The sequence below is a fragment of the Arachis hypogaea genome, chromosome 19 (assembly GCF_003086295.3).
Source record: "Arachis hypogaea cultivar Tifrunner chromosome 19, arahy.Tifrunner.gnm2.J5K5, whole genome shotgun sequence".
Classification (NCBI taxonomy): Eukaryota; Viridiplantae; Streptophyta; class Magnoliopsida; order Fabales; family Fabaceae; genus Arachis; species Arachis hypogaea.
In genome coordinates, this window is record NC_092054.1 from 2,753,054 (window position 1) to 2,764,831 (window position 11,778).

The window sequence follows — 11,778 nt, forward strand, 5'->3', positions numbered from 1 at the left end:
GTTTCAATCTATCGTAAAAATTAATGCTTTAATATCAAATATATATGTCTTGAAAATCATAAACCAAAGCATAGCAATGCAACATGAGAGTTGAAAAACTATGATGAAAGGTTCTCCAAACAATGTAATGCGAACCAGAGGAATTGTGGTTTGAGTTGGAATTTGGTTACGGGGTTCAAGGCATGAAGGAGATATTGAATGTATAGTACATTCATTCAGGAAAGAAAGAGGGTAAAAGGTGTCTATTTAAAATTTTAGTAAGGATATTTTTGTCTATCAATGATTACAAAACATCTTTTTTTTAAAGAAAAAAGATCTTTTAAAAAAAGATGTAAATTGTAGCTTCTCAAAAAAGATGTTTTTTTGATTTTTCTAGTGCTTTTACTTTTACTACTAGAAATTTGCCAAACACACTACAAAATAAAAAAAGATCTTTTTTCATTGAAAAAAGATCTTTTTTTATCAAAATAATGGCACCCAAACATGCACTTAATCTTTCAGGAATCATCTTCTCTCATGGGATCTCCCAACTTCCAAGGCAAATTTAATGGATTCTAATGTATTTCAACCCTTAGTATTTGTGTGTTTTTCTTTTTGGGATGACTTTTTTTTATATAATTAAATTCATCAAGTTCTCAAACAGTATACAAATCCCATGTTCTGCATCACAGTATAATCTCTAATCACTTTTTAAAACAAAACTATCTAAATCAAAACAAACAAAAACAACAACATAAGTAACAATAAAATCAATAACAAATCAGTTATATTATAGGATTCCACCTATCTCTTCCACCCCATTTGCTCAGATTTCTCTTTCCTTTTCCCATGTATCTCGCCAATATAATGCCTCATTCTTCATCTCATCAAAGTTTAAAATCTTATTTTAAAAAATAATGCTATTTTTTGTTCTTGATATAGTCCATATTGTTACAAAAATAGAGACTCTCATACATTTTTCTCTCTTTGCTATACCCGCCACTGGCCAAGCTTCAAAGCATTGTTTAGTTGTTCCTGGTCATATCCAAATTCGTCTCTAAGCTCCAATAATGCAGTCCATAAACTCCACGCTAACCTGCAAGAAAGGAAAAAGCGGTGCATGTTCTCCATCTCTCCCCTTGGATCATTCGAATCCCTCTCTACTCTATATCATGTTATTGTTGTTGTTAGGAGACAATCTCCCATAAAATAATTGAAATTACCTGCAAGCAATAAAAGTATAGAACCTTTCAAATTCCAACCATCAAGTATTAGAGAAGAGTCCATACATCCTCTAGGGGTGAGCTATGTATGGATTCAAGATCTTTGTGCACATAGATCTAGATAATTTTTCTCTCCATTTTAACCACATACCAAACTCATCCTAAAGATAGCAATAAGATTAATGGTACCGCATATAGAATGAAAGTTATACCAAAAAGTCTTTGATTGTCTCCATAAGTAAAGCTTGAAAAGAAGTGATTGCCTCCTTTCTTCAAATTTTCACCTGCACCCTTTCCATTTTCAGCTCCTCTCTTTCCTTCCTTTTCTGAAGCTCCTGTTCTCTCTCCCTCAACGTATCCTGTAAATATTTTGAATATAATTAACATGTCAAAAAAGCTATTCAAAATAAACTGCTGAGTGAACGCCAGGATACGACTAAAGCAATAAATCAACACAAATAATAGATGTAGAGAATCAGCTACATTATAAAAAAAAAAAAGTCATCTCTGAGATGTATCACAAAAGTGCTAGAGAAACACATTTATACCGGCCGCTCCTCCTTTTTGGCTTTGTTCTCTCATTTTGCAGCATGTTCAGTAGCTTTTAATTCAGATATATATTTATTGAACAAAATCTCCCTATCCTTGTGTCTCACATATTTATATCTTGGGTCATCCCTTAAACAACAGATTTTTCTTTCTGAATAAAAATGTTGTAATCACCGCTGCACTGCAACAAAACCTATGGTTCCTATTTCCTAATCCTAAAAACGGGTTATGATTTCGTTTTCAGTTAGGTTCTGGCTTAAACTGCTTCCTTGGAGGTGAACTTGCGATTCCAGTGATTTTGCATCTTTGCTGAGTAATTTTACACAAACGAACAACACTCCTTAAAAGGAAGGCAAAAGTGGATGAACGTAATGTGCGCATTCAATAGTTCAAAAAGTTTACACTTGATACACTGAGACCCAATATTCTTATTCTTCAGCTTGATATATTGATTAAAAAGATCAAAAGTAGAAGAAAATTTTTCTAATTTAATAGGGACATATAACCTATTATAGCTCCATCACTATCAATATCACCATGGTTCTTCTACCATTGCTATAATCACCATTCACCAATTTCACTATGATATCTTTTACTGTCACCTTTTTTTAATTATGTAATCTCAATGTTAAAATTTAAAACTATATTATAATAGCAATGATATTTATCACTATTAGATTAACAAAGATAAATTTCAATATATTAAGGACATAAGGCTCTATATTCTAAATCGATTATGAAAATAAGAATGAACTCTATAAAATAAGCCATATGAACAACTAATCTGAATCACTATAATCATTAATTTGAGTATAGAACCATGCAAATAAGAGCAGATTTATTACTGCTATCATGCAAATTTAAATATTCATCAAACAGGGATAGAAATATCAAAGTGTGTAAAAGTGAAAAAGTTTATAAACAAACATGAGCATAGAACTATAATAGGAAGGTATAAGTGAAAAATGTAGAGTGTATATTCTTTTGCTATATAAAATGATTCTCACAATAAATGAAATGAAGCAAGAGATGACGACATCACCAACAACATAAGCATAAAAGAACAAAATTTGCATTACACGTTTTACATAAAGTGTAGTCTTTTTTCCTTTTTTCTTTTTAGTTCATGTCATAGTTATCGACTTGGTCACTATTTAAAACATGGTATTTTGAGTTTTGACATGAATTTATGGTTTTGAATGTATAGAAGTAAGAAATTACTAATTTTACATCTATCTATTGATAATTGATTTTTATGTATCTTGTCTAAATCTAACTTCATTTTCTTATACTTGTTTATTAAGGTTGCCAATAACTTAGTAACTATTGATAACTATTTTTTGGTATAGAGAAGAGTGAAAAAGAAAGTGAAAGAGAATGTGAAGTAAGCCACACATAAAATAAGTGCATCACCTACTTCGTTGACTCATATACACTCATTGACTCACTTACTCTCCTTGACTAAAACTTCTTGATATTTTCTCACATCAATGACGTAAACAACAATAAAATTCAGCAAACAATGTACCTAACTAATGACATCAAGTTAACAATTTTTAAGTTTAACTTCTATTAGAATCAATGTCGCATCTATAAGAAATAACTAACTATGTCATCTTTAGGCAGAATAACAATGATGCACAATATCCAACACAAGTTAAGCATAAGATGGTGATGAAAATCTTACAAAATTAAAGTAACATCAATAATTGGGTGAGGCAAAAAAGGTTGATCCATTAGAAGATGACATTGTTTCCCACTAATCTATAAATATACTTAGCTGCTGACCTGCCAAAGTCATCTTCCAAAGCCATATTGCATAAAAAAATGCCTGAGTAAAATACATTTACACTCACCTACTTTAGAATTGTCCCACCAAATGGGGATGATTTTGTAAATCAAACAGCACAGAATTTTTTAAATCATACTGATATATATACATATTTTTTGAGTAAATTACCAATTATTCCCCCGATTTTGTAAAACGCTGACAATAATAACTCTAATATTTGTTAACGACAATTATACCCTCGAAAATTTTAAAAACGCAACAAATCTGCCCAACCGTGAAGAGAGCCCTTCTCCTAAATGGAGTTTGGTGATGTAGCAGACGGAATTCCAATGTGGCATCTGTTAAGGGCTTCAGTCCCGTTTCTCTTTTATCCCTAATTCATGAAACCCTAATTGCCCAATTCGAAGTAAATGACCAGGCTAACCTTAAATGAAACACTCCATTTAACTATGACCATTTAGGACGCGAGAAACTGAAGAGTTTCTTAGTGTTGGTCTCTGTTTCTTTTCGTCTTGTATGTCTCTGCATTCGCCTCTTGGAATTGTTAACATCACATGCAATCTCACGTTTGGCATTGATACTCAGTGAAGAAATCTCCATTGAACAACGAAGGTTTTGGTAAGCATCATATGTTTCCGTTCTTCTTATTATCAGTTCGTTAGGGTTTGCATATTGTTGGTGATGAAGTGAAATTTTTTTTTGAAATGGCAGTTCGATGATGGGTGTCTTGATGTGTTGATTTATCTGATTGTGACTTATTTGATGATTTTTGTTAGATGGAAACTCATATCACGTTTATATATCACCATCGGGGTTGGCTAGAGAAGGATGCGGATGGTGTGGTGAGGTATAACGGTGGTTTAGTGAGTATGATCGACAGGGTGCATGTTGATACATGTAATCTGTTCCTTGTTGAGGGTTTGTTTCTGGATTTAGGTTATACTAGGTATAATGAAGTGTATTGGTTGGAGCCAGGGATGGATTTAGCTAACGGGTTACGGGTGCTGAGAAGGGATGCCGATGTGGTTAAGTTGTGTGATGTTGCACTGAAGAATGAAAACAGGGTCCACTTGTATTTTGAGCATCCTGTTGATGCCGATCCAGAGTTAGTTGATGAAGTTGAGGGACCTCCTTCAGAAAATCAGCAAAATCATGACGAGGATCTCCCACAGCATGAGAAATATGGAAGACCAGATGATATAGAAGTAGATGGAGCTTCTTCAAAAAATCAGGAAAATCATCAAGATGATCCCCCATAGTATGAGGAGCAACAGCAAAAGGAGGGTGAATCAATGTTGACTAAAGGGGGGAATGATCAATCGGAGAAAGATGACGTATCTATTGATAACGTACCCATTCAAACTCAAGCTGCAACAGTTGAAAATGAGGAATCCAATTTAGGAGACAACCATGAGACACATGTTGAAGGCAGAGAGGGGCAATCTCATCCTGAAGAAGCTGATGGCTGGGGAAAAAAACGCAGGAAGAAATATGGAAGGCCCCAACCATCTGGTAGAGTGCAACCTGCCCCACAGAACAATGGTGACAAAAAATAGCTACAATTGAGTGTAAGACATAGATCCACTTTATTAATAAGCAAGAAAAATAGCTACAACAATGTCAACATAACTTCCACAAAACAATAACACATAACATCCATTAATAAAAACTATCCTGCATGCATCCCTTCTCCTATCTAACCAAACAAATCACACTCATAATCAAACTCAGTACAATTTTACACAGAATGATGCATAGAAACAATTCAACTCTCTTCATGTGCTCCATCATCATCTTTCCATCTCTGTGTATGGTCTCAGTCTCAACACTGGTAAATCTCCCTTTCAAGACTCCACATTCATTGCATACTAGTGTTCCATTCTTGGATAATTCCTCCAGCCCAACAGATTCCTCGTTGGTTTTGTCCATCCACTGAAAATAACGGCACCCAGTGTTCTTCGTCTGCCCAACACAAAAGCCATTCATCAAGCTCAATTCTCAATAGGGAAGGGGGACAGATTTACCAGAAAATTCATACATACCTTCCACAGAGGACACATGAAAAACCATCTCCCTGGGTTTCTTCTCGTCTTCGACTTCAACGCCACCACCTGAAGACGGCAGAAGCATGTCCCGTCATAGGGCTTGCTCCCGTGTTCTTCGAGCCCTTCAGAGCTACTATTTTCGATTGACTGTGTCCTTCGATTGTTATTGGACATGCTTCTGCTTCTGGTAAATTGCTTTCTGGTGAATTGGGAAAAACGTTCTCTCTCATCTCCATATAAAGGAGAAACGGGACTGAAACCCTAAATAGATGCCACGTTGGAATTTCGTCTGCCACATCACCAAGCTCCGTTTAACGGAGAAAGACTCTTTTCACGGTTCGACAGATTTGTTGCGTTTTTAAAATTTTCGAGAGTATAATTGTCGTTAACAAATATTAGCGTTATTATTGTCAGCGTTTTACAAAATCGGGGGCATAATTGGTAATTTACTCTATTTTTTTCTTGTAATATTTTAAGTTCTTGATAAAGCATATTCATTTTCAATAACAAACAATGCCCAAATATAAAGCACAATCACAAAAACTATAAAAATTCAAATGTTATCTTCTTCTACTTACAAATTACAATGGTTTAACAAAAACTCTTAGTAGCTATAAATTTTGCCATGACTTCCATTCTTCTTGTCCAAAAAGAATGAAAAAATATATAAAAATGCCACAAATCTGAACTAACTCAAAAAAAAAAAACATAAAAGAGATTGTTGCAATAAATAAATTTCTATTTTACAGCCCTCTAAAACTGCAAAGATATTTTATATCATTTTCATGGACTAGCATCAATGTCCACACTCCAACTATAACAAAATTTACCACTACTTTCTTAAAATTCACCCTTAATGAATTTTATTGATTTAGGACATACAACTAATCTAGTCAAGTGAACCTAAGAGCACAAAAGTTCTTTGAAAGTGCACATTATGAAGATTAAAAGTTTTCACCACAGAAACAATGATATAGTGAAGAAGAAACATAAAAACATAAAAGGAAAAAGAGTACCACATATGTTAATTCTTAGCTCAGTATCTAACCAAAACTAACTAAAAAAGAGATTAAATTCCATCAAACTCAGGCAATCTAAATCACTTTGTCTTGTAAATTGTAATTGTACTTTTTGTATTATGCTCCCTTTTTCAGCCAGTAAAATTATGCAAGCAACACATTTTTTCCACAAAAAACACACCGAAAATCACGAATTAGCAAAAATATCATACCTTTTAACAATAAGTTGAAACTCTTGATTCTGACCCAGTTATTGAAACCCCTCTCAAGTATCACCAACACTTTTAACAAATATTAATCATTGGAAAATCTAATCACTGAAGTTAACATTTGCCATAGTTGGAGGGGCACAATGAAAAAAATAAATAAAATAACAAAATTTTGAAGAAAATCAAGGATCATAGAAGTAAGAAATCAAATCAAAATTGAATAACGTACGAAATTGGCGGTATCATAAGCAAGCCAAGATGGGTTCAATTCCTCTACCTTCGCGCCGCACCAAGGTGAGTTCGATTCCTCACTGCAATCGCGTCCCGTCCAAGATGGTTCGACTCCTCTCTCCGATCGCACTGTCCAGATGGGTTCCTTTCTCTTTTGTTTAGCGCTACCAAAGTTAGAGAAGTGAATTGGAGTTGGTTGGGATGGAGTTTGATGGAGGCAGAAGAGAATGTTAAAGAAGCAGGAGATGTTGTTGTAGCTGACTTGTGCAGATTCTTCAGCTGATAAACATATTCATCATTTGAATGGATTGATTCCTCTTGCAGAGACTCAAAATCCGAAGAAGGGTATTTGAATTTTTCAATAAAAATAGAAGAAGAAAGAAAGGGTAAGAAAGTAACGAAAATAGAAAAAGGAGAAAAGTAGAGAGCAAGCTTTTACCAACTCCTTTTTACTATTCTCACCAAATTACTTACCTTTTGGTGAGGTGAAGTAGAAGAATCAGTTTCTAATGATATTCAGTGAGAAGTGCTAGAAAAATGAAACTAATAAGAGAATAAATAAAAAATTAATTGACTAATGGATTGTAATCTTAGTGATTAAGTTATGTAAAATCAATATTTAATATTGAAAAGTATTTGTTATTATTGTTATTTTAATATCTATTTTTTGTGTAAAAAAAATTATATTTTTTGAGTTATTTATCTAAAATACTACAACTTTAAAATAAATATTTTTATAATTAAATTTAAACACAAAATAACTTATTTATAAGTTGTTATTAATAAAAAATTTTATATTTTAAATTTTTCTTCTAAAAAAAATATTATTTAAATTGGACCTAAGTGAATAACCTCAAACGTTTTGTCACTCGTAATTTGGACTTAAGGAGAGAAACAGTTTTTCACAAACTTTCTTATTATTTTTTTTTTTAAAAAGAAAAAAAAGAAAAGGATGTGTCAATTTGCAAAGAATGTGAGAAAACGTGGACATAAAAGCTTCCATTTATAATTGGGGGGGGGGGGGGGGGTCATAGATTATGCTTCTATTATTATGCATTAGTGTTGGGCCATACAGAAGGAATATATCATCTTTTTTGCTTCTATGCATAAAATTCCCAGTGGGCCATCATTTAGACAGTGGGCCGGCATATTAACACATCATCTCAACCAAAAAAAAAGGGGAAAAGACTCATATAAAATAACAATCAATTTGTGTTGATCAAATAGTCAATTCACTTGTGCTTAAATAAATATGGAGTTGCTTAAACAAGTATTGAAGATTCAAATCTTATCTTATGCATACAGCAATTCGTTGATTATCAAAAAAAAATATTTAAATAGAATTCAAACCCATAATAAATTAATCTTTGACTTGCTTCCAGTAAAACATAAAACAAAAATTTGTAAGTTGTAAACTGTAATCTATTTTTTATTTTTCATGTGAAAACTTAAAAAAGTTGATCAGATACTGTTATCAATAATTCAATTAATTCTCTACCAATAGAGGTGGCTATAAGTTGGATATGATAGTGAATGGGTCTTTGCAATTTTTTCTTTTAATTAATGTTGTAAATTGTGAATTTTTTATCTTATATTTTTAATTCTAACTAAGAAAAAAATGTGAGAAAAAAGTGACATATGATAAATATCACAATTTATAACATCAGTAAAAAAGAACATTGAGAGGAACCTTATTCATGGATGTTAAATTTCTCCAACCAGATATTATTTGCAAGTTAATTTTCACCCAACTCTACTAATAATTTTTTTTTCATTAACAAGGCAATATCTAGTTTCTCAATATTTGACAAATATAACAGAAATAAAAATTATTAAATTAAGTCTATCCAAGATTAAAAATGACACGATCATAACAAGAAAAGTAAAAAAAAAAAAGATCAAATTCATGCTAAAATTAAAAATAACAAAAAAAATCAGGAAATTATTTTTTATAAGATTAAGGGCACGTTTGGCTAGGTTCATAAATGACTTTTTTTTAACTTTTAACTTATGAAAATGTGTAGTATTAATGTCGGATACAATTTTCAAAACAAAATTCTAACTTTTTAAAAAACTATTTTAGTGCTTAAGGAGAAGTTAAAAAAATGACTTATCTCATAATAAAAAGCCTTTTATCATTTTTCTCTTAAAATAAGCACTTTTAAAACTAAAAAACCAAACACAAAATAACTTATTTATAAGTTACTTTTAATATAAGCATTTATTGTTTAAATTATTTATTCAAGAGTAACTTAATTAAGTTGTTTACTCAAACTGGTCTAAATCTAGTTTTATTGATTGCATAATAATGTACACTTATAATTCACGTTCCATGGTTTTCTAAATCGCACACGGCACACGTAACTTTCTAAATTAACATATTATTGCTAACCACAAAAAAAAAAAAAGATAAATAAATAAATAAATAATAATAAAAGAGAGACGAAGAAAAAAGGGCATGTTGCATGGTGAGAATCCACAAAATATCTTCAAAGCAATATCGTCCATTCGTCCCTATATAAGTGTTTTAAAAACATTTTGACATTTATTATGAATTACTACTGAATTCAAATGTTAGGTTTTCGTGAAAAATTATTATTTTTGGTTTCCAATATTTTTCATTATAATAAATTTTTGTTGGTTTAATATACTTATTAAGTATTTTGATAAAATTTATGTCGTCATTTAATTATATTTATTTTTTAGATGATTATTATTCACATAATAATTATAAAAAATAGTTAATTGTACTAATATACGGATATATAATTAGATATATTAAAATTTTCTTTACACTAATAACTCCTACTTAATGAAATAATATAAAAGTAAACGATATAGTGAAAAAGAAAAATTAAATTAACATGAAAAAAACAGTGGAATTGTTGTTAACAAAGGAACAAAATATTTTAAGTTAAGGACAATTCTTTATTGTTAAAAGTGACAATAGATGGTATAGAGTACGGTTTAAATTAAATTTTAATTTTATACGTTAATTTTTTATTAAAATTTAATTTAATTTTATTAGCGAATTTATAATATGTCAACTCTAATCATATTTGTTTTTCATATTCGCGAATTATGAAAAAATATTGTATTCAATAATTTGATGAGATATTAAAATTGTGTTTTGCTATTTATATCTAGATTAGATGAGGTAAAATACCTACGACTAAAATTACTATTATCACCTCTATATATTATAGCAAAAAGTGTCTTACAATATCGTAATTCTATATTTTTTTTTCTAAAGATAGTAGGTTATATTTAATTAATTATTAAAAAATAAAATATAAAGATGTCCAAAAGTAGGACAACATAATGAAAGGTAAAGATTTCTCAAAAATACTACATTGAAGGTATTCATCCAACATTGCGTGGTCGAAAAACGAAGAAAAATCTTAAAGAAGAAAGAATGATAAATCAAATTGAATGCAACTAAGAGCTTGTCTCATGGAGATGATGACCTAAACTGCGAATTATTTGAATTTCACGGAGCAACTTGACAGAGCTTGCTAGAATGGCAGGCGGCATTGAAGTAGAACCTTCAAAAATCAACTGGTTGCGAGCTTTCCAACTGTTCCAGCAAATGATGGCAAGAGCAAGCAATTGAAGATTACGGTCAGTATTTTTCAATGGGTTAAGCATCTCTGTTGATGCAGTCTACCATGTCCAAAAGTCGTTAAGACTTTGAGGGGAAATATATTAAAGTAATTTTTATTTTTAATTATCAGCCCATAATGTTTCAAATATAAATTTTGTTTAATGAAAATAATGTAGGTGTATACATCATTTGCTTGACCATTTTCCATTGCGCTTTTCCTCTCAATCTCGCCCATCATTTTCACTCCCATTTATAGCACTCTTTTATGCCACAACAAGACGAGAAAATAAACCTACTTCTTATCGTTATACATAATTTTTTTTAAAATAATTCATCCAACTTATTATTCTTTTAATACTTAATTAAAAGAGTAAAAAATTTAAATACATATATTATTTTTTAAAAGAAAAATGAGTTAGAACTTCTAATAATTTTTCAATTCGTATTATAATGATGAAAATTGTCTTACTATTCAAGTATTAATTATTTTAGAGAAATAATTTTGATAAGTCATTGACACGAACTTTTATTATTGTTATGATTTTTTGTTAACCTCATATTTAATTGTATTGAAAAAGACCGATCATCATTTAATCATTGACTAGAGATATGCAACTTTTAAAATAAAACTAATTTAAAACCATGAATATGATGTGGTGTATGTGAATGTAAATTATATTTAAATATTTTTTATTGATATTAAGAGTATTTTATAAATTATATTTATAATATTAAAAAACAAATATTTATTATAATCAAATATAATATTGTTAAAAAATAAATTATTTAGAATATAATTTTTAACATTGAAATAAATGCACACGTGAAGACAGGCTAGGGAAGGAGTTCGAAAAATCACATGCAAACCGATATAATCAAAAGCATAGGACTAAGGAAGCAACAACATAATTATATTGTTAATGTAATACATTTATTTATTTGTTTATTTTATTTCTCATGCTATCTCTCTATTTGACAATCAAAGATTAATTCATTGTAAATTTGACTTTTATTTAAGTATTTATAATTGACTAATGGCAGCATATATAAAACATATTTGAATCCAAATATATAATACGAATAAGATAATCAACGACTAATTTAAATCGGCTTAATGTAGTAAAATA